Source organism: Canis lupus, chromosome 25, assembly GCF_011100685.1.
Source record: "Canis lupus familiaris isolate Mischka breed German Shepherd chromosome 25, alternate assembly UU_Cfam_GSD_1.0, whole genome shotgun sequence".
In the NCBI taxonomy this organism is placed as follows: domain Eukaryota; kingdom Metazoa; phylum Chordata; class Mammalia; order Carnivora; family Canidae; genus Canis; species Canis lupus.
Window position 1 is genome coordinate 38,391,687 of NC_049246.1, and position 20,992 is coordinate 38,412,678.

General features: G+C 41.4%; 1 protein-coding gene and 1 long non-coding RNA gene across 4 annotated transcripts in view; both read right to left on the reverse strand.

Annotated features, from left to right (window-relative positions):
* DOCK10 (dedicator of cytokinesis 10) overlaps window positions 1-20,992 on the reverse strand; it is a 260,328-nt gene that overhangs the window by 230,683 nt on the left and 8,653 nt on the right. The gene's annotated exons all lie outside the window — the stretch shown is intronic.
* On the reverse strand, window positions 3,952-20,980 carry LOC106557777. 2 transcript variants are annotated; one of them, XR_005378748.1, is made up of 3 exons: window positions 20,388-20,978; window positions 19,915-20,027; window positions 3,952-6,121 (listed from the first exon to the last, which is right to left on the reverse strand). It is a non-coding gene; the product is annotated as an uncharacterized LOC106557777 (long non-coding RNA). The 2 variants fall into 2 exon arrangements; XR_005378749.1 differs by lacking the exon at window positions 3,952-6,121 and adding an exon at window positions 19,077-19,164 and having other exon boundaries at window positions 20,388-20,980.

A 20,992-nucleotide genomic window follows, 5' to 3' on the forward strand; every position in this document is an offset into this window, starting at 1 on the left:
GTTTTTTTTTTAATTTTCATTTATTTATGATAGTCACAGAGAGAGAGAGAGGCAGAGACATAGGCAGAGGGAGAAGCAGGCTCCATGCACCAGGAGCCCGACGTGGGACTCGATCCCGGGTCCCCAGGATCATGCCCTGGGCCAAAGGCAGGCGCTAAACTGCTGCGCCACCCAGGGATCCCTAATGCCAGTGTTTAAAAGAGGACCGTACAGTTGCCTGGGGTACTCTTCAGTTCAATCACTGATTCCCAGGAGCACCAATGATGTCATAGAATTGAGATAAAAAGCTGAACACAGACTGCAAAGCTCTGTGTGTGTGTGTGTGTGTGTGTGTGTGTGTACACAAGATGGGCGGTGGAGAGGGAAAGACAGGGAAGGAGGGGGGGGAAGGGAAGGGAGAGGTGTAAAGGGAGGGAAGAGGAGGAGGCAATAATAGGTGAGGAAAAGCAGATAAGTACCTCAAGAAATACTGAGCTTTCTAAAGTTTTATTTATTTATTTATTTATTTATTTATTTATTTATTTATTTATTTAGAAAGAGTGGGGAAAGGAGCAAAAGGAGAGGGAGAGAGAGAATCACAAGCAGGCTCCATGCTCTGCACCACACTGGGGGCTCCATCTCATGACCCTGAGGTCAGGACCTGAACAGAAATCAAGAATTGGATGCTTAACCGACTGAGCCACCCAAGCACCCAATATTGAGTTTTTCAAACATTTAAGAGCCTTATATATTTTCCTTCATTCTCCTTTTTGAGTCCTTTAGCAAACTGGCACTTACACAACAGCCATCATTTAAAAATCTTTAGGAAAGGTCCCTGTCTAGTTCCTCTTACCTGGACATTGTGCAAATATCCTTTCTTTCTCAGACTCATCCCTGCTGGCTGAAGTCTACTCATGTGCAAGCCCAGGGTGTGACACACCCATCAGTGAGGAGACCCAGGGGTGCCAATGACAGAACCACAGGGAGCCTTGCAGGAGACGGGCTCAGCCCTGTCCCCACAGGAAACCACTAGGTCGGGAACCCTGCTCAAGATTCACCAAAGCACACAGAGATCACACCATAGTTGATGCCCCAATGGAAACAAATGCCTTTTTCTTCCAGGACCTCACAGTTCTTACAGAAGAAGTTTTCCTTCTAGTGAGACTATTCCATAGGAATAATGATGGGATTTTGAAGACATCTGTCATCAAAAAATCATCATTTCAAAATATTTGATGTACCTGGGACTCTTTCCTCCTTAAATATGATTTATATGGTATCAAACTACAGGATTAAACTATATTAGGGCATCACCTCTCCATCTTAATGTATTATAGAGCATGTGTGGATAAAATCCTTTTCTATTTTTTGTAGGGAAATTTCCTATTACTTAGAGTTTCTGGCAACTAAGCTGTTCTCAACACAGGGACACCCAAAATATCATTTCAAAAGTTCCTCAGTGGTCTCCAAAAGATAGATGAGAAAAGCAGTTTTGGGGTTACTATGACATTTCATAACCCTAAGAGGTAGGTGATATCATTTAAAAATTGCTGGAAGCATATAAAAGTTATTTTTAAAAATACAACTTAAAAAGTCATTGGAAACAAATGCCTTTAGCAGGAAAAAAAAATCTTACATCAAAATGTAGATTTTTAAGCTCACATTTTACCTCTGGGAATCTTTTAAATGATATCACCTACTTTCTAGGCTAACTAGATATTGTGGGAGCCAGAACAGTTTTCTTATATATCTTTTGGAGACAATGAACATTTTTGAGATACTTTGGATATTTCTATATTGAGAAAAAGCTTAGTTGCTGAAAAATTCTAGTTCACTGGAAGAAAATTTCCTTACAAAAATTAGAAAGGATTTTTTAAGATAAAAAATGTTATAATATTTTAGGACATTATATTATAGGACATCTTGGTATTGGTAAAATTACTAAGTATATTCTGTTTTGTAGTGGGTGAGATTAATCAGCTCCTATTTATCGTAATTTGATTATTGATGTATTTAGATTAATATCTGTAATTTTATTTTAAGGTTTCTACTAATGATGCCTTTGTCTTTTTTCTTCTATTACATGTTCAGTTGAAATGCTGTTTTAAACTTTTTTCTCCTTTGCTAGTTTAGAAGTTCACCATTTTGTTTCTCCTCTTCATTTTACTATATCTGAATTCATCATTTTTTCTCTTTAATATTTTTAATCTCATAATTTCTGTGAATTTTGTTGTGTGTGAATTGATGTACTGTCTTTTTAATACATTAATTTTCTCTTGAACTGGGTCTAGTCTGAAGTTTGTTCTTTAATTTCAAGGACTTTACCTTCATTTCTATGATTTCTAATTGGCTCATTTGCTCTCATCTTGTTATTCTTTATAGAGCCACTACTTCTTCTATTACTTCTTGAAGATTCTAAAGTAAACTCCATTACAAGAGGATGCAAAATACTTTAATGTGGATTTAATTTAATTGGTGATTGATCTCTATCATCTGCCTGTTCTCATCTGAAAGATGAATAAAAAGCATTGGTTCCTGGAGAGATGGAGTCTGGGGTGAAGGGTGTTGTTTGGAAGGGAGTACTTTACAATTATTTGGGATTTTCTTCATTTACTTTATGACACAAAAATTGTGATCATGATCTGCTTTTAAAAAACCTTATTAGCAGATCCCATAAATAAAAGTATAAAAATAAAAACAGTTTTTGAACAGGACCTGGAAGATCACTGCTCTTCAATGACCGCAGTGTTTTAGTCTATTTTTAAAGCTCCTTTGGATCACACAATTATTTACATGTCATCAGGACTACATTCACCTTCTGATTTTTGACTTAAGGGCATTCATCTTCCTCACATGCTCTTGAGTCAGAGGATGGGGCCATCCTACTTTCCTTCCCTGCCTGATGACTCTATCATGGGGTAACCGGACAGACCAAAGACTCAGGCCATCTGGTAGCTCAGCCAAGGTTGGGAGGCTGTGTTTTGGGACCATGGCTCTCAGGAATGGGATGGGGTGGTAGCTCTTTCTAGGCCTTTTTAGAGGCAGAGGTTCTCCAATGTTGAGCCTAGTCTCAGATGCCTGCCTTGAATAAGGCACATTCGGTATCTGTTGTTCAGAAGCAATATCTCTGCCACCTAACTATTTCTTGTTTTCAATCCCCCTTACTGCTTTTTGTTTCTGTTTCGTTTCTATTTTTATTCAAAGGATTTAAAAAATCTTGACACTTGGTAGGGATAGAAAAGGTGGAGGGGAAGCCTTGAAATGTCAACTATATGCAACAAAATGTCACTCACCAGAAAGAAAGATAATCAGCTAAAATAAGAACATTTTGGCCAGAAATTTCACTCAAACTCTTTAAGCTTTAGTGTCCCTTTCACAGAGTTTCTGTGAGGCTTAATGAGATAGGATAATTTTAAGAGAATCCCGTCTTAAATTCCTTCGCAAACTATGAAGACACAAAACATTACGTAGTACTTACATTTATAACCTAGTCTATCGTGGCTGCTTCATTAGAGTCAGGTAGCTTGAACAGGTTTGTCCCTAGCATATAATTTTCTTTTTTTTTGCTTTTTAAATGTCTTTTTTTTTTCTTGAGAGAGACTGTGCACCCACAAAGGCACACGAGCAGGGTAGGAGGAAGGGTAAAGGGAGAGAGAGGGAGAGGGAGGGAGAGAAGCTCAAGCAGACTCCACACCCAGTGTGGAGCCCAATGTGGGGCTTCATCTCAGGACCTTGAGATCATGACCTGAGCTACTAACATCAAGAGTCAGATGCTTAATCAACTGAGCTACCCAGGCACCCCTGCTTTTTAAATGTGTTACTATGACCTTTTTGATATAAAATGTGCAAGTAAAAATGAAAAATAAAATATCAAAATTTTCTGTTTTTATCTAAACTTCTACAATATGTAGGAAACCTCTTAGATTTAATGCTCCAAACAAGATCCACTTTATTAATAGACTATGATTTACATTTGTTTAGAAGCTTTTGATTAAAAAGAGCAATTTTCATGTTTCGATTGATATGAGTAGGCGGCAAATGTACATTCTTTCCCAAATGAGAAATCCTCTTTCTGACGCTTTTAAGTTTATAAGCTCAAGCCCAAAGAAGAACTAAAACCGAGGCAAACTTTGGAAAGAATTTCCTAATCAAATCTGTTATCCAGTAATTTCATTTTCAGGAAACGTCAAGAGTGGATGGGTCATTCGTCCAGCTTTGTGCCTTTGATATGCATTTCCAAAGGCCGTGCATTCTGGTGAGTCAAGGAGGTCAATTTAGAATGCAATCAACCATCCAACTTTTATTTTTGCAGCTAGCTGAGCCACAGGAACACATCTCACTATACATGCAAAGAATTACATGTTCTGTGGAGAGAAACAGAAATCAAATGATATCGTGGAGAGAAAGACAGAGACAGACACAGACTGATTGATTGCTCTGGCAGTGGTGTGACCTGGCACTCCATTTGGGTAAGACATCTAAGGTCATTATTCGGCATGAATACTTCTCCAGCTTGTCCATTTTCTTTCAGATTTCCAAACAGAGTCTCTTAGTAATTTTTTTTCCTGCTTTGTCACAAAAAATAAATGTGGATAGCACTGTCTAGCCAAAGAAGCCAATAACTGGAGATACTCCTAGTGTTCAAAAAAAGCAAAAAGTAAATGCTGGCCTTGCTGAGTATGTTTAAGCTGGCTCTCCTTTTAGATCTCCACTAACATAGTTAGGTTAATCATTGATGAAATCATCTAGAAAATTGAATCAAACAAAACCCTGTGTTGACTGAGTTATCCAAGTAATCCTGGTTTGGGCTATAATTCTATTTATAATTGCATCTGTTCTTCCTTCTCCCTGCCAACAGAGAACAGAGGCCACCGTCTGGTTGCCAGCCCCCATTCCCTGCTTCTCAGTGTCAGTTACTCTGTTGGAATAACATGAATTCACAGTCATGGGAGGGGGTGGCCCCCTAGGTTAGAGCTGCCCCACAACTCCTGTTTGATTGGATTTTTCATAACAGAAAAGTGAGCTTTAAGGAATATGATACCAATGTGACAACTTGTTTCCAAGTGCAGCATTCATCATTTTCAAAGGAAAATACAGTGCGCGAAGAAACATTTTTCATAAGCATTATTTTTAACAAAGTATTTGTCTCCTTAAGTCTATTCCACATATCATATCAATCGTTGGGACTGACTTGTCCCTCTCTGCTTCTGAAGAGCTGGCAGGGAGAAATGCTGACCCAGCGACTGGGGTGGAGGGAGCCCTTGATCCCTCCAGGGGCAGGACTGAATTAGGGTCTGAGTGAAATGAGCAATGTGCGCCCCATCTTAGCCGAGGCTCTCTCCCTGGGACAGAGCTTTCAGCTGGTTCCACAGAAGCCCAGCGCTAAAGCTGGGGCAGCTCTAGGCCTTTCCAAGATGTCATGTAAACGTATGTAAAGCTCTGTTACCAATTAGCAACAATCTATTTTTGAACGGCTGTACATTTTCTAAACCTTTGTTTCTGAATTGTTCAGAACATGTTGGTGATGACGTAAGAGAGAAAACAGCCTGATGGGTTGGGCCCCAGGGGAGACCAACTGTCTAACATTTTGTCCCTCAGGCTGTCCACTTGCATGGCCCCCAAAGCCTCAGCGTCCCTGCTGTTATGTGTGGGATTTGAACCGGTAAAGGCTATCACCCTGACCACACGATGTGATCGTTTCCTGAACAGATATGGAGAAATACCACACTCCCCCACTAATACAGGCTCTGGGTTTCCAAGATCTGAAGCAGACTCTCATGGTTAACTAAAAAGAAGACAACTGTGAATTTGGGGGTTGGCAACTTCAAAGCTCAAGAGATCTTGGTTTAATTTTTTTTTTTTTTCCTGGCTAAGATACAAATCCGCAGGCCAACCCACTTCAGTGTCCCATGCTCCTGCCCGGTTTTCTTCTTTATACCCATTTTTGATAGTCCTGGCACCTCCTTCCTCCTGGCTCCCATTTGGCTCCAGCTGCTCAATGCCTACGATGTTCTGTCAAACACAGTGGCCTGCTGCACATTCATCTGACACCAGATCTTCCATTTTGAAGCAGAGGCTTTATCCTCTCATTGCTGGAAGCTCCTTTGCAGACAAAGCCCATGGCTCTGGCATTGGTATCGGGCTGGAATGTGAGGGTGGAACACGGAGTTAAAAGTTTTTTAATGTTCAGTTATTATTCTGCAAAGCATGGTCTACTGATTTCATGACTATTAAGCTCAGGATCGGCAGCCAAAATCTGAGTATAAGTTAGGCAAGTTCCCATGTTTTCAGTCAAGCTATGTGACCAACTGACAAAGCTAAACCAACAGGCTGGAGCCCCGAAGACATGGGTGTCAATTACAAGCAGATCTGCATCCATATGTTCTTCTTGGACCTAATTCCTTATGGCTCCAGCTCAGTCACAGACACCGACTCAACATACACATAACTGCTTACCTAGGTAGACAGAGCACTTCCCTTCATGGCTTTTCATACTTTGAAACTGCCAACATTTTTGATTATTCTCCTCTCCCATTCTAGAACACTCACATTGATAATGATTCATAAGTGAATAGTCTTGAATCAATATCGAAGTTATATAAGATTTTTTAAAGGAGAGTCCTAAAAATTGTAACCATATGTCATTGACATTTTGTTGAGAATAAGACACACATTTATGTTCGTCTGTTGTCAATAGAGTCTATAGAGCAGAACAAATGAGTCACAGCAAAGACCAGGATAAAATATGGTGAGCACATTGGCGAAACAGTGGAGGGAATAATGAGCTAATCATGAAGCAAAAACCTACTTTCTGCCAAACAACTTAACCCAGCAACATAGAATATTTTAAAAGCTTCTTTCTCCTATATTTGGTTTATTATGTTTATTCTCCAAAACCTCATACTTTATGACATTATTTGGATGAACCAAAGTGACACTGACTGCTGGGATATATTCTGGGGGCTTTCTCTCCTCTTAGTAGAAGTAGCTATTTTCAGGTTCTAAAGACAATTTATCAACTTAATGGCAATCATGAGATGATGTAATTTTCTAAAAATGTATGGCAAGCATCAACAGGAGATGAATGAGACAACTCTTGTTATCATTTAGAACAATCTCCACCTTCAGAAATTCAATTTCTGTCACTCATAGGAGTATTTCCTTCTAGTAAGGATAATGCAATTGGTTTAGATTCCTAAGAATCTTGGGTTTCAGACACACCCCCACACTCACACCCCCACACCCTTCTTGCACTTGTATGAAAACAATTCCATAACTCTGATGGAATACATAGCATGACCTATAAATATATTATTTATATTCACTGCTTTTATTTTATTTTTTAAAAGATTTATTTGAAAGATAGAGAGAGGGTACATGTAAGTGGGAGGGGGGGTTGGAAGAAGAGGGAGAGAGTATCCTTGAGCAGACACCCCACTGAGTATAGAACCCAATGCAGGACTTGATCTCAGGACCCTGAGATCATCATTGGAGCCGAAATCTAGCATTGGCCATTTAACCAAGTGAGCCACCCAGGGGCCCCTGTTCATTGGTTTTAAACACATCTGCAAAGATGTAACAATCAGCATTTTGTTTCTAGAACTACATGGTGGGGATTGCTGGGCAAAAATCAAGGCAGTTTATTAAAGGGGAAGAGAGTTGGAGAGCTTTGCTCAGGCTGAACAACCATTGTGGTGGGGGCCATAGGTGTCCTGTTCCATAGCACATCCCTAGGCCATCAGAAAACTTGACAGCAGTACTAGGCAGCAGAGTAAATCACCAGTTCCTCCGGCTTCCATTTCTACCACAGCTAAACAGATATTAATGTTTCCCCCACACCAATCTATGGCCCTACATCCTCACTCCAGGATGCCCTTTTATGACTATTTCCCCCATTCGAAACTGCCCTTTCTGTGTATTTTAACCAGTATGGAAGGGCAGACATGTGGGAAAAAGATCAACTCAAGGAAGAACTTGTCCATGAAGACAAGACCCTGCACCCTCTTGTGTGGAGCTTTGTTCTGTGTTGTGGCCAGGTGTGCATAGCAAATTTTCCAGCAAATCCTGGAAAAATCACAGGCATTGGTTGATTTTAGGTTTTTTTTTTTGAATTTGCACTTTAATTTCAGTTGGGACAGAAGGTAGAAGAGTCGGGAGAGTTTGTTGTGGTGGTTTTGTTTGTTCAATTTCTCTCCCAGCTCTTCTCCAACACAGACAAGATGAACAGTCATGTCAGTGTAACAAAGTCGACACAGCTCCTTTGGGACACTTGAGTCAGTCGGAAGTGTACCGCAAAATAGAAGACATGTCCCAGACATTTAATAATTTAGGCTGTTCTACTAAGTTATAAAACTTTTCATTTCAGTAAGTTATTTATAATGGGCTTTTGTAGAAACTGCCTTTCCATTTAGTAAGTGACAAGAGAACACAAATCAAGTTGGAGTAACATTAAATTGCATTTTCCTAATTATGCATTTTCCCCATTATGCCCTAAAATGTGTAACACTCTAATGTCCATGCACCCCCCCCCACACACACACGCATGTGTGCACATGCACCAAAGCGCTCACTCCTCCACAGGCACACACCCCCACAGGCCCAAATGCCCACAAACATACACAGTATTTTACAATACAGTAGAACTGAGCTGCCTGTTCCACGTCTATAGGTGTCCATTTGCAACTTCCTGAAGCTTTCCATTTGCCCACCAGAACCCCGACAACTGCATTCCCACACCCACTTCCAAGTCCCAATCCTGAGCGATAGCAACCCTGTGGCAGTAAAAATGAGTCCTTCTTCTGTGTCAAACTCACCACACAGTGTCCTACAAGTGTAGACTTTAACTGCTAACCCAAAGTCAAAGAGAACCTTCCAAAAAAACTGCACACCACCATGAGAATTTGTGACTGGAGAAATTAGAGACTTTGAAATTTCTATCTGCCTTCCAGGCTGGGTGTTCATGACAACTCAAATGGAATGAACAAGACATTTTTATACGGTATAATTCAGTTTGACTTAAATGAAACACTTGCACAAGAAGTGCTTGGGGCCAGAACATTCGGCCCAAACAGCCCTTTTGTCCCTGGAGTTGGGCAAAGTTCAAATATTTGGGATTTTCCTATAGGGAGACACCTGCTTACGTTTACTGTTGTGAATCTCATTATGAGGACGTTATACAGGACACTCATGTAGTGAGTAATGAAGGCCATACACTTGATGATGGGATGGCACTGTTCCTAATTACTGATGTGGTTTTGAGAAAAGGCTCACGAAACTTCAAAATACAACTTCAATAAATTCAAACAATTTCCTTCTACAAAAAAAAAAAACCTTCTAATCATCATCCTACCATTAATTTTTGAAACCCTTGCTAATATGATCTCAAATATCCCAAACGTATGCTAAATTGTCAGTGTGAAAAGGAAACCATAATAGCTTGTAAACATATAAAAAGATGCTTTACTTTCAAAAGGGGAAATGCAGCTGAAAACAGCAATATGATGATGTTATCTTACACCCAGAAAACCAAGAAAAATCAGAAAAGTCTGACAGTACGTGTACTGTTGAGGAAGTGTGTGTGAGGGAGGAAGAGGGCACAGTGTTTTGGGAAACAATCTGGCCGCACTGCTAACGTCGTAGAAGGCCATGCCCTCCAGAATCCCTTGCACTTGGGCAGCAGGATATTTGTAAAAGCAAACAAGGAGGCACCACAAAATGGAAAAAAACCTAAAAGTCCAACCACAGTAATAGTTGTTTCAGGAAAGTATCTCCAGATGCTAAAATTAGTGGCAGAAGTCTGAGGAGAAGCAGGGGAGACTCAGAGGACCTCCCCACAAGTTACTGGTTAGTCACAGAGGGAACTGGATGGACGGAATGCTCGTGTCCCCAGGTTCATATGCAGAAACCCTAATCCACCAACGTGATGGCATTTGGAGATGGGGCCTTTGGAAAAAATAACAAAGGTAGAGTCCTTATGAATAGGGTTAATGTCATTATAAGGAACACCAGAGAGCTTGCTTCTCTCTCAGCTTTATGCCATGTGAGCATACACTCGGAAGATGTCTATCTGCCAAAGAGGAATAGGTCCTCACAGACACTGGATCCGTGTGCACCTTCACTTTGGACATCCAGCTTTAGAATGATGAGAAATTAATGTTTGTCGTATAAGCTACCTGGTCTCTAATATTTTGTTCCAGCAGCCCCAGCTGAGGCAAGAACCTAGTAACTTCATAGAAGATCAACCAGATACCATAATAATTAAGTGATGAGTAATGGGACAAATTGACATCATGTGTCCCGGACCTGATGCTGCAGTGAGGATACCCTGCGGCTTCTGTGACATACCTGCCCCAAATAGCATAGCTGGAATCTAATCAAGAGAATGCATCAGTCCAAAACCAGACTGAGGGCCATTCTACAAAGCAATGGGCCCGCGTTTTTCAAAATGTCAAGTTCAAGACAGACACAGAAAGACTCTAAAAACTGTTCTAGGCCGAAGAAGATCCAAAGGATATGACATCTAAATGCAATGTAATCCTTGGGTCCTGGACCAGGAAAAAAAAATAGTGGCTGAATTGGCAACATCTTAGTAAGGTCTATGAATCAGATATTATTATTGTGTCAATGTCTTGATTTTGATCATTATATCATAGGTATGTAAGAGAACAGCTTTCAGAAAATATACCTGAACTACTCTGAGCTAAAAGGGCAGTATGTATGCAATTTTTCTCAAATGTTTCAGAAAAAAACAATAGTGTGTATGTGTATGAGAGAGAGAGAGAGAGAGAGAGAGAGAGAGAGAGAGACGGCGAGGCAGAAAGAATGGCAAGAAAGAAATGACGATTAACTTTAAGTGTAATAAAATGGTAATGTTTGAGGAATCTAGGGGAAGAGAATATGAGATACTTTATATTGTTTACACTAAAAGCATATTTACAAACTTTTTTTGTAAATCTGAAGTTCTTCAAAATAAGAAAGTAAAAGGTAAAACAAAGCAGGGAACTGATGAGCACCTAGTGTGCAGGGGTTACCCGCAGAGGAAGAAGGAACTTGGGATGAGGAGGGGCCAAGTGACCAGGGTTTGGTGGGTGATCAGAGAATCTTCAACGATTCCTCGAGGAAATCATGAGTGAGTTGCTGAGGAAGTGAGCAGCTGAGGAAGAATGGTGCAAAGAGCTTTCTGGGCCAGAGAAGAACAAACACAAACGCCTACAGCTCACAGGTGCATCTTGCATGCCAAGTGCTGCCTTTAACCCCAGGCAGCAAGGAGACACTGGGGTTTGGAGCTATTAGATCAAAGATTTTCAATGTTAGCAATGGTGCAATTGAATGTCTTTGTGTTTCCCCCAGCAAGCTGGATATAATTCATCAAAATGTAATGTACAATTTAATGTGCAACTAGAAAAAAATATTTAGAAATGGCAGAAATGTTTAGGAGGTAAAATTCTAATGAACAGTGATAGGGTGTGCACTTCAAAACATAAAGAAATCAGATTGAAAATGTGATGCTTTCTGATAGTCACTTCATGTCATTGAAAGGCAACAATTAAAATGAGTCCTTTTAAAAAAAATCTCTGAACCTGTTCCATTTTCTCAAAAGCATTGGACCTGAATGCTGAGATATTATTTCCAAAGCTGGTAATATTTAGGCATCGAAGTAAGAAAGATAATGCTATATTTCTCCTCTCGCGTACCATATCTGCAGGGCATTTCCTTTCAAAAATGACAAGGAGTGACAAGTACACTTCAAAGAACTATAAAAATGCACATATATCCCTCCATCCATCCAGCCGTGAGTCATTTATTGCACTATAATAAAACTCTTTTACTGTCTGAGGAGGTGAGGCAATAACTAAATAATTACAATAAAAAATAGCATGTTCAAGAAGTGCTATGGAAATGCAGTAGAGGAAGGGACTGTCTTATCAATGGACTCAGAGAAGGGTAACAGGTGAAGGAAGAAATGAGGTGGATCTGGAAGGCAAGTAGTTGCTGAATAACACAAGAAAAAAAGACAGCATGCTCTGAGCAGCTGGTAATGTGCTTGGCATACATGGGAAATGCCCAGAACCTTGAGTGGCTGGAGTTCGGGGAAACTTGAAGATAGAATCTACTAGAAAGCATGGCTAGAAAGATAGGCTGGAACCATGTGATCTGATCCCCTGGGGCAGTCATCATGAGCATTAGCAGCACTCAGGAAGAAATGAATCATGATTCAAGTTGTGTGCTCACTCGTTCATAGAGGCACAGTGTGGAAGGTGGATTATAGGTAGTGTGGGGAGATCATAAACTAATGAGAAGGCTGGATTAAGGGGCTCCTGGGTGGCTCAGTGGTTGAGCGTCTGCCTTTGGCTCAGGTAGTGATCCTGGGGTCCTGGGATCGAGTCCCACATTGGGCTCCCTGCAGGGACCCTTCTTCTCTTTCTGCCTGTGTCTTTTCCTCTGTGTGTGTGTGTCTCTCACGGGTAAATAAGTAAAATCTTAAAAAAGAAAAAAAAAAAGCCTGGAATAAAACTTTCAAGGATATTGCAAAAGACAACTTGGGAAAGAAATCATGAGTGACTAACCTAGGTCACTGAGGTCAGGGAGATGTTTGAATTATTTAGGAGGTAGCAATGCCAGCACTGGGAGCATGATCAGTTGTGGGGTGGCACGGAGGGGGTGGGATTAAGTATGGTTTCAGTGTGAGATTAACTGGATCAACTAAAATATGAAACTCAGGAAAAAAAGGAAAACAAATTTATGAGGCAAGAAAATGTGTTAGCCATGGATTCTGTTGCATTTGAAGTAACCAAGGGACTCCTGAGCCAGCAAGGGGCAGAGCTCAGATGCAGAGCACGAGGTGGAGATGGAGCTGGAAATATCTATGCACAGGTGAGAGCTGAGCCTGCCTAAGTGGATGAATCTGTAGGAAGGTTTTTCAGAAAACGCAGAGAGCAGAAAGTCCAAGGCTAGATCCCTGGTGAGCCCCAACATTAAGTGGTCCATTTTCCTTTAAGGATATTCCATTCCATGAACTGACAGTACGTTGAGGAATATTTGATCCACTCTCCGCGACCAAAAATATACTGAGTCTGAGTCTCTCCTTGTTAGTGAATCGAAGATGCCATTTTGAATAAAATTGTGTGTGTTCAATGGTTCATTTAACCACTGTGTTAAATGGTTCATGTAACTATTAGGTTAAGTGATGAAAGATAAAGGATAGTCTCAGCCCATCTTTCTGAGTCATGGTCATTGAGCCAATGTACACAAATTGTAGGCAGCTTGTCTGGTTCAGATACGCAGATGGCACAGTCCCATCCACCAGGCTCCTGAGCACATGATAGTAGAGAGAATATGGAGAAGGAAGGTCAGAGTCGGCTAGGCTTGGTCAGGGACTGAGCAGGCTTCAGACAGAGTTCATATTCCCCTGAATTCCCAGAGCAGGCCCCACTACAGTCACGCCTGGTGATAGTCTCTTGTCCACTAAGTTACAGTGATGCCCATTCCTAGGCACCTGGACCCAGCAGCAAATGTGCAATGTTCTCCTTAGATGGGTGCCACCTATGACAATGAGCATGAATGTAGCTTAAGGAACTCGTAGGTGAGTTATCATTTAATCCTCATGAGAATTGTAGGTCTTATTTTCAAGGAGAAAAGCTAAGGTGTTTTAGCTTGGTCAAGGCCACACAAATAGAAAGGCTCAGGTTTTGGAACTGAACTCTGATCTCCTACAAAAGACCATTTCCTCCATTTCAAAGTAGGATCAGAAAGCACTGCTTGGGGAGGATCTGATCCTTTTATTAATCCTTCCAAGTGTGTTTGTGGTAGGTTCCTCTGAGATGTTCACATCGATATCCCCAGAATCTGGGGATATGTTAACTCTCGTGGAAAAGGGGACTTTGCAACTGGGATGAGGTTAAAGACACTGATATGGGGACAGTCTCTTGGATTATCCAGGTAACTCAATCTAGTCACCTGAGTCCCTAACAGCAGAAGAGAAAGGCAGACAGATGTGACACATGAAGAACTTGATCTACTTTTGCTGGCCCTGGAGGTGGAGGGAAGAGGCCAGGAACAAGGTATATGGTAACCTCTAGAAGCTGGAAATGTCCCTCAGTTTACATCCAGCAAGGAAACTGGAACCTTGTCCCTACAGTTGCAAGGAACTGAATTCTGCAAACAACCCAGATAAACAGGAAACAGATTTTCCCCTTGAAAAGGCCTGCAAAACGGGATAAAGCCCTGACACTTGATTTTAGTCTAGTGAGACTCCTACTGGACCTCTCACCTACACTACGGTGAGATAATACATCTGTGTGAAATTTGTCATAACCTTGTTATGCCAGCTATAGAAATCTAGTGACAGTGTTTGTGTCTCTACAAGTCATAGAGACCCAGATGGAGTCAGGTTCTGATCACTTCTGAGGACACCAGAGATAACATGCCATCACTCAGATCACTAGAGGCTGCAATGAAGGCATTGTGCCAGCTTACAGGAGTGACACAAGCCCAAGGACACAACCTCACCCTCCCCTGCACTCACAGGCCAGAGGCACACAGTTTCAACCTGCCACCAAATAAATATAAATCATAGAGGCTCGACAAACAACAGATAATACTGACCTCCTATGTTCAAGAAGTAAACCACACATGTACTATTCAAACTTCTTTGAAGGCAGTGCCCTTTTGGGGGTTGAAGGCTTATTCACTTTTACTGGAGAGTCCAATGGAGATATAAGTAAAATTCTAGACTTCCATTCCATGATAGTAAATTATACTGATGGCTGGAGATGGTACCCTGAGCTGAAGGGACAAAAGGCAATAGATCTGAGATCATCTGTGGCCTTGCTCTGTGACTCTGACCATACCACTTAAACCTCTGTGTGATTCAGTTTCCATTTCTGTTTCAGGCTAACTCATCTATCAGGTCTGAATGTTTACAGTTGTAGGATGCCAAGAAATGTAGCGCCAATTCCCATTCCTCACTCAGAATATGTATTTCATATGGCATTGGTATATGTGAATGCCAGAAGAAAGAATCCTCAGGGCAAAATTTAGCTGGAATCACTTAATGCACATTAAACATTTACAAGCTTGGTATTAGCTTAAATGTGTGTCAAAGAGTATTTTTGTCAACAAATTTTTCAAATAAACACACCAAAAGTTGTTACTCGTTGTTATCATGAGTTTTTTCTTCCTTATTTTCTAGGTTTTGAGTTATTAATTTAATAAAAGCCACAAGAGTTTACAAAGTACAGCTGTAAAAAGAGACTATTAAGTGAAAATTGGAATTAAAAAAAAACCCACATGGAGCAGTTATTACAGTATCTGAAAACAGTGTCAGAAAAGCTCCCTGACCTAAAGGAAAAAAAAAAAAAAAAAGTTCTTAAGAACAAAAATATCACAAACATTCACTGATAAAATCTTTGGTGATATATGAAGAGTTTCCTTGACAATATAAACCACTGTCCATTATGGGACTGGGAATGGACTAATTGTCAAAATTCTGTCGCCCACACTTCTTGGATTTTAATCAATCATTCTCTGCACCCAGCTCCGAGTTGTATTTTGTCCCTACTTGTGACTGCTCACAGCATCAGTGGGAATGACAATAACATCCCTGGCCAAACAGTGAGGCCTGTGTGTGCCAGGGGAGCGCCCACAAGGGAAGGGTTGGTATTGGAACAATGATAACACCTGCTCAGCTGAATCTTATTTATTCCAGAGTACACATTCATGCCAACCAACACTTAATTTTTTTTGTCTTTGAATAGCTTTTTGTGGGAATCTTAAATTTGATTCTGTTCAGTTTACTTCAATTCAGTTTATGACTACAGACCAGATACTATATATACTGATACTCGATCGCCTAAGTATTTCTTCTCGAACATACCCAAGACCTTTATTGCAAACCAGGCGCTTAGATCTCCTTTTGCTGCCCAACTCGAACTTCTGCCATCTTCAAGGGGAACATGCCTTCTTATATCTAATGAGCCATTTGGTAAACATCTACTATGTGCCAGACATTTTGCTGCCCTGGGAACATGGAAACAATAACCACACTGCTTATCCTCTTGGGTATTGGAAATGCGCAGGCAAAGTCATGCTTGTTCCCCCTGGTCCGGAAGAGGCAAGAGGACAAGTGTCATGTAAGCTGTGTCAGAGACCAGATTAGCTACCAGTAAAGTGATAAAACTTTATCCTTCAGACCACCAGTACCCCATGTTTATGCCCTTTTATCACAAGGGATTCGGGTCCCTTCCAAGGTACACCTGCTGGGGAAAGGATTTTCACTTTGGCCTGAATTTAAGTCCATGGAAATCTTATATATTTAAGGTTGATCTCCAACTACTGAGTAAAATACCCTCGATCTTGTTAGGGATCAGGCTGCTAGGTGAACAATCTGGGAGAGAAGACTGCTGTCTTCCTAACACCTATGAAATCATACTAGGGCAGAGACAGATAATACTACCTTTTTCAGGTTTGAGAGGAGATGACAGAAGCGGAGGCCAAAAATAGAGACAGAAAACTAGCAAAAGAAAGGTTCTTGCTGCTTTTTTGATGGCAAGGAGGTGTGGAGCTTGGAGGAGAGTGCAAACTCTCCCGGCCCCTCACCTATATTCTGGGCATGTGGGGGCTGGGAGGATCCTGGCCAGGTCTGTAAGCCAAAGACCTGGGCACGGGAACTGGAAAGCTTCCTCTCCTAACGCAGATGGGTCTTTCTCTTCTCAGCAGGAAGGCAAAGAGGGAAATGAGATTGTAACCTTGTATTGGAGCACCCCCCAGGTTGGAAGAACCTGTCTCGCACACCTTGGTCACTGCTGCTGACTGTCCTTTTGCCAATTCTCATCCCCTTGGCTTGTCCTTTAGGTGTATGAATGGCCATTCCCTCCATTACATCCTCACATAGTCACTTGGTGTTATCATTTTCAATGCTAAAATGCAAATTCAAATGTAGCTTATTTGAACCAATTCTTCCAGTTGCTAGAATCCGATATCTTAATCAATAATGGTGTTATTAAAATGAAAAAAAAATATATTTTAATCCTGTAGGAAAACCTGTTTAAGGGAATAAGAACTCCCTAGATTTTTAGGACGAAAGCATCTTTAAAGTTCTCAGCGTCCAACCTTCTTCTTTTAAAGACAAGGAAACTGAAACCCAAAGAAGCTTAAAGACCTTGGTCAAGGTTACATAGCGTGGAAGCCACTGCTTCCTAATGGCAAAAAGATACATACTTCCCCGCCCCCCAAACTGATTAGATAACAGCCATGCAATGGTTTTGGCTTAAAAAAATTGAAGTTAATAAATGTACCCTTCATGTTAGCACTCAGAAAGGTCCTGAAAGGGGATCCCTGGGTGGCTCAGCGGTCTAGCACCTGCCTTTGGGCTAGGGTGTGATCCTGGAGTCCCAAGATGCGAGTCCCGTGTCGGGCTCCCGGCATGGAGCTTGCTTCTCCCTCTGCCTGTGTCTCTACCTCTCTCTCTCTGTCTATCATGAATAAATAAATAAAATCTTAAAAAAAAATTTAAATTTAGCAAGGTCCTGAAAGGACCCCTCTGTCCATATCAGTATGTCTATAGTTTTATTAGTGGTATTTTCACATACACAGAAACCTAATAGCTATATATAGATGTGCTTTATTTTTTAAAGATTTTATTTATTTATTTATTTATCTATCTATCTATCTATCTATCTATCTATCTATCTATCTATCTATCTATTTGACACAGAAAGAGTGTGAGCACAAGCAGGGGGAGCAGCAGGCAGAGGGAGAGGGAGAAGCAGACTCCCCACTGAGCAGGGAGCCTGATGCAGAACTCGATCCCAGGACCTTGGGATCATGACCTGAGTGGAAGCAGATGCTTAGCCGACTGAGCCACCCAGGTGGCTTATAGATATGCTTTAAAGCAAACTGGAATACTTTTTATTTGGAAGTGAAATCCTCTTTTGAATAAATGTCAGATTTTTATTGTTTTTTTTTTTTAAAGATTTATTTGTTTATTTGAGAGAGAGAACATGCTGGGGGAGAGGCAGAGGGAGGGAGAGAGAATCTCAAGCAGACTCCACACTGAGCATGAAGCCCGACATGAGGCTCAATCTCACGACCCTGAGATCATGACCTGAGGCAAAATCAAGAATTGGACACTTGGGGCAGCCCGGGTGGCTCAGCAGTTTAGTGCTGCCTTCAGCCCAGGGCCTGATCCTGGAGATCTGGGATCAAGTCCCACATCAGGCTCCCTGCATGAAGCCTGCTTCTCCCTCTGTCTGTTCTGTGTCTCTGCCTCTCTCTCTCTCCCATGAATAAACAAATAAAAATCTTAAAAAAAAAAAAAAAAAGAATCGGACACTTAACCAACTGAGCCACCCAGGTGCCCCTAAATATCTGATTTTTAAATAAATAATGTAAAAACATAAATCTAAATACCCTCAAATATTAGGTATCCATATTTGCATTTTCTTCTTCAAAGAAGTCACTGAGCTTTCACATCACTTTTCATTTTTGTGGAAGTTACTCAGCTGTAATCAATTTCCATTTTCTCATTCTCAAGAACAGTGACCAAGAGATTTTTAAGAGCTAATCAAATAAACAATGGATGTTCAAAAATAACTTAATTATCACATTTCATTGAGTAGCAAATTTTGTTTCAGTTTTTTGTTTGCTTGTTTGCCACATCGAATGTTCATGTCGGTGTTCTTTATATAGAATGTGCGATCTGAAAGGCCAAAGTCATTGGCCATTTTGACAACCTTAATTAGTCACTTAAATTGGTAATTAGTAAAATAATTACATAAAGAAAAGCTCATTGTGCCATCATAAATGGTGCCATCTTTTTAAACAGACCACCCCCCATCCCATTGTTACTCTGCCATTTTGGTGTTTAGCTTAATGAGCTGCCAAGTTTCCCAAATTCCATCAGGAGAGGTGGTATGTTGAAATTGAATTAGAAAAACTGACTATTTTCACATTTAGCAGCACAATTAAAGGAACTTTGGCTAATTTGGGTCCATTAATTCTTCTAGTCTCAGAGGCGTTTCCAACTTCAATCCAATTGCAAAATATTAACATTTTCAAAGGCAAGTGTTTTTCTCTATTGCCAATAACTCAGTCACATTCATTAAATTTTATTATTTCTACATCATTTAATGTAGGTCAACATGTCGAGTCCAGCAAACACAAGCATTTCTTTCCAGCTGACTGACACTGCAGCGAAAGATAAGAGCAAACAAATCTCACTTCAGTGGAAAAAAACTCCTCTCATTTGTAAACATGAACATCAAAACCAAGACTACAGAAGACAATGTAGCAGATGTAATGCTGCAACCCAATTACTCCATGCTTATCATGCCAGAAATGTATTTCTATAGAAGAGGACGACTCAAAATGATGCCCCTTTCAGAGTTGAAGGAGCCTTTGTTTGCAAAGCTTAACCCACCCCGTGCCAGTCCTGTGCTAGGGAAACGACTGAGCCAGGATACAGTGTCCAGAGTTGGAGGCATCCCTGATACCCTGCGTTACTGAGATGTCATCAATGCAGAACAGGTGAGCAGAGCAAAAGTAGTTCTCCTGTTAAGAAAATCCCTTTTATTGGGACACCTGGGTGGCTCGGTGGTTGAGCCTCTGCCTTTGGCTTGGGTGCTGACCCCAGGATCCTGGGATCGAGTCCCACACCGGGCTGCCCATGGGGAGCCTGCTTCTCCCTCCACCTATGTCTCTGTGTCTCTCATGAATAGATAAAGTCTTCAAAAAAAAAAAAAAACCACACACACACAACTCTTTTTCAAAACCTCTTCCTGTGGTGAGTACTCCGGGCTTTCCTTTTCTGTCCGTGCTCTCTGGCATGGATGCTGACTGCATGTTTAACTTCACGAGGCCTGCCTGCCTGTCTGCCTGGTGGAACTGGTCTGCGGGATAGAGCAGCCGTGGAGAACACAGGATCTGGAGTGGGACTACCTGCTGCGACTCTGGGATTCATCAGTGACTAGTCTCTTGATGTGGGACAATCCGGACCTCAAGCATCTCCTTCCTCGTCTATATAATAGGAATAAAAATCCTTTGGGACGCACCTGTCATGAGGATTAAGAGAGATTGTATGAGTCAAGTACCTGGCACATAGGATGTGCTCCCTGTCTCTGCAAAGACACTGTGAAGATGACTCAAGGAACGTCAGTAGCAGACCCCCAACACACTGGCCATTTGTGAGTCCTAACTCCATTACAGTGGCTTACTCATGTGCAACCAGCCTACTCTCCTGATGCTGCTTCTAGCACCTCATTTGCAGTGAAAAAGGAGATTCCCCCCCTTACTTTCATATAGTAAATAGAGTGTAAAAGAAGTGAAATAGACACGTTGCCTCTCTCAATGGCACATATGTTTGAAAGGAGGAAGTTGGGAAAAGAGAAACAAGAAATTAAGGAAACATCTACTTTAGCTGGTGGTCCGAGTCCCGGGGAACGTGAAGAACAGGAATGGAACACAGAAGCCTGTAGCAGAGGGACAACAGAGGGACCTACTGCCACTTGGTGACCAGGGATGATCTTTCTGAGAAGGTGACATCTGAGAACCTGACGGGAGGAGGAGGAGAAGCCCTGAGAACTCCGGGGCAGAGGAATGGCAAGTGCAAGAACCCAATCATCTGATCCCCTAACTTCACAGATGAGAAAACAGAGACTGCAAAAGGAGGGATGACTTCACAAAGGGTCAGAGTCAGGGTCTGTGACCAAATTGTTCAAAGTGCTCGTGCATGGTAGAGGAGAAGAAAGAGTATCCCCCAAACCAGGTGAAAGACGGCCAAAGAGATCCTGGGCCTCATCACAACATGTGGGGAACTCTGGACCTTTAACACCATAGAATTCCATCCTTAGAACATTCTTACTTGGGATGCCTGGGTGGCTCAGTGGTTGAGCATCTGCCTTCGGCTCAGACTCCGAGCACAGACATGTGCTCTTCCAGTAGATTGGCATGGGGACTGGGACTCAGCTCAGAGTGTGATCCTGGGGTCCTGGGATTCAGTCCCACATCGGGCTCCCTG